This window comes from Neovison vison, chromosome 1, assembly GCF_020171115.1.
Source record: "Neovison vison isolate M4711 chromosome 1, ASM_NN_V1, whole genome shotgun sequence".
In the NCBI taxonomy this organism is placed as follows: domain Eukaryota; kingdom Metazoa; phylum Chordata; class Mammalia; order Carnivora; family Mustelidae; genus Neogale; species Neogale vison.
In genome coordinates, this window is record NC_058091.1 from 170,473,748 (window position 1) to 170,477,346 (window position 3,599).

Below are 3,599 nucleotides of genomic sequence, written 5' to 3' on the forward strand. Positions count from 1 at the left end.
TTTTTTTTCCACATTAGTTTCTGGCAATCATGACAAATACTTTAAACCACTCTACTCCCTGATTCACACCAAAGTATACAGTGGTTAATAACCACCGAAGATGTTTTAGGGGAACACCAAATCCTTCCTCAATATAAATGTGTGTCTTAAATGTATCCTTTTGTAAGTTTACATTTTCAATTTTTTTTAAAGATTTTATTTATTTGACAGACAGAGATCACAAGTAGGCAGAGAGGCAGGCAGAGAGAGAGAGAGAGGAGGAAGCAGGCTCCCTGCTGAGCAGAGAGCCCGACGCGGAACTCGATCCCGGGACCCTGAGATCATGACCTGAGCCGAAGGCAGCGGCCTAACCCACTAGGAGCCACCCAGGCGCCCCCATTTTCAATTTTTTTTTTTTTTTAAGATTTTATTTATTTATTTGAGAGAGAGAGACAGTGAGAGAGAGCATGAGCGAGGAGAAGGTCAGAGAGAGACGCAGACTCCCCATGGAGCTGGGAGCCTGATGTGGGACTCGATCCCGGGACTCCAGGATCACGCCCTGAGCCGAAGGCAGTCGTCCAACCAACTGAGCCACCCAGGCGTCCCCCCATTTTCAATTTTTTTAAAAAGATTTTATTTATTTATTTGACAGGGAGAGACACAGCGAGAGAGGGAACACAAGCAGGGGGAGTGGGAGAGGGAAAAGCCGGCTTCCTGCAGAGTGGGGAGCCTGATGTGAGACTCGATCTCAGGACCCTGGGATCATGACCTGAGCTAAAGGCAGATGCTTAACGACTGAGCCACCCAGGCGCCCAAAGTTTACATTTTCAATGTTTTAAGGCAGGGTTCTGTGTTCATTTTGCAAATCAGACATAATTATTAGATTAGGAAAAAAAAACTGAGATAATTCTATTAAGCTGAGTTCAATTTAGGAGAGCAAATCTTACTTAAAATATGTTTACAATAACATGGTGGCATCCAGGAACCAATGATTTTACAACCCCCACAACCCCAAATTACTTAAGCATGAACATTCTGGAGGGTGTTGTGCTAAGTGGAGTTAGTCAGAGGAAGAAAAATACCGTATGATTTCATTTCCACATGACATCTAAACAAAACACAGATTCTTTTTTTTTTTTTTTTAAAGATTTTATTTATTTATTTGACAGAGAAATCACAAGTAGTCAGAGAGGCAGGCAGAGAGAGAGAGGGAAGCAGGCTCCCCGCCAAGCAGAGAGCCCGATGCGGGACCCGATCCCAGGACTCTGAGATCATGACCCGAGCCGAAGGCAGTGGCCCAACCCACTGAGCCACCCAGGCGCCCCCAAAACACAGATTCTTAAATGCAAAGAACACACTGGCGGTTGCGGGGGGGAAGGGGGATGGGCAAAATGGATAAAGATTAAGGAGAAAGAAAATAAGGGACATTCTGATAGTACAGAGATGGGAAAAAAGAACAGAAAGTATCTTGAAGAAAAAATATCCTTAGCACGGAAGACTTTTTCTTTATCAAATTCTCAAAAATGTAATTTTCTTATCCTTACACATTTGGAAGATTTCCTCTTGAACACTGATGGTGGACGCCCATAGAACCAAGGGGATGGAAGGCTAAGGTTTAAAAGGATTCTGTCGGCAAGTACAAGTCTGTACTTGTTACTGGTAAAGCAGTTTAATGATTCAAGCAGGGAAATCCTATACAGCTGGATATTTCTGTTTATGGTTAGATAACCTCTAGTTGGATAATATAATATATATTATATATATAATATTCTAGTTGGAGCATTTTTGGACCTACTAAACTTTTTGTATTAGGAAATTTACATACAAGACAACAAGGACTACCCAGATTTGACCATCGAAAAGTGGAAATGAATTGATGAAATTTACCTTCATGGTATATTGTATTTACCTATTTTATAAATACTTTATAAATATTTACATACTTGTATTTAAATATGTATTTCTGACATACTTCTGATACCTAATACCAAACCAGTTAAAATACAGGAGTAGGAGTTAAAAGCAGCAGCTCTCCCATGCACTGAACAGAAGCCTTTCTATAACTTAGTATCTGTGGTCTTCACTGGAAAAGAAATCAAAACAAACTGTACAAAAACCATCTTTTTTTACATATAAGTATGAACAATAAATGCTATCTCTAACACTTCTCATGGACCGTAAATTACCAAGTAGGTATTTTTTTAAAACAGAAGCACACCATCAAAGCATTAAGACGTCATCCATCAAAGATGGAAGAGTTCATACGAGGGGTGCCCAGGTAGTCATAAACCCGACTCTTGGTTTCAGCTCAGATCATGACCTCAGGGTCATGCGATCAGGCCCCACGTAGGGTTCCACGTTCAGCACACAGTCTCCTTGAGGTTCTCTCCTTCTGCCCCTAGCCCCCCAACCCTTCCCCCTCCCCCCCCCACACACTGCTTTCAAATAAATAAAAACTTTAAAGAAAAAGAGTTAATACAAATACGCTTGTATTTGGTGCAAATTTAATTTTATTAGACCTTACAATGAATGTTGTGGCGTATCATTTTCCATTATGTGACAATTTATTGGCTGGCATCTGAATACAGTACTTCTGAAAAATACACAATGGGAAATGACAAAAGGGAGAAACTAGTTGTTTAGTGATATATGAAGGCGGAAAAAATAAAAAGAAAAATGAAAAAAGGATGAGGACCAATTAGTTTCTTTAGGATCTAACTCTAAAATGGTTAAAGTTCCAAGCAATAATGCTCCTGTCGCAATGTCCAAGAAGATGGTTATTATCTCATCTGGCCCCCACAATTCTGATAACTATAAGGATCGTTTTTCCTCTAAAAGTCAACCTAAGGTTTTAGCTGGGTGACAGGATTTTGAAGAGCGACCTTTTCGTATATAATTTAAAGAATTTTCCCAAGTCACAGTAGATGGGGGTCTCTAAAATATTATACAGTAAGGTAGTCACTTTACAAGTGAGCACATAACTTCAAAGTCAGAATGGGCACCAGGTTGATTTTTTGCTGATTTGGGTTTTATGCCCCTGTCAGGTTTACAGGTAAGAAAATGACTCTTTTTTTAAAAAAAATCTAGAATCCACTTGTCTTTATAAAGTAGACTGGTATCTCATCTGAGCAAAATGACCATTTCTTTTCCAGGAATGATCACGAGTGGAGCATCTAAAATTCAGAAGGCCTCACGAGGCATTTTTACAGAAAGGGAATCAGAACTTAGAAACCCCAGCCAACATCACTCGCTACAGTGTGGTTTAGTTCCACTCACACCAGTACAAGTAGCTCATTAAGTATTACTCACTTGTGGTTAAAAAAAAGTAACAAACGGACGTATCTTTTTTAACTCAGTCAAAAACAATTTTGAGAATACTTTCTGACAAAGGCCTTTAACAATGTCTGAGGTCACCTTTTATTAACCAACCTCCTCCAGAATGAAACTGTAGACAACTCTGAGCTATCAAACCACTCGATTTGTCAAGAGCTCCTAACAGCATCTGGGGAGATGGCAAACAGAGGAGAGTCGTATCCTAACTGAAATAAGGCATTCCAGTTCTCGAGACTGAAGAACACTTTGAAGCGATCCATCTTTAGCAGTGGAAAAATGCTAGAAAT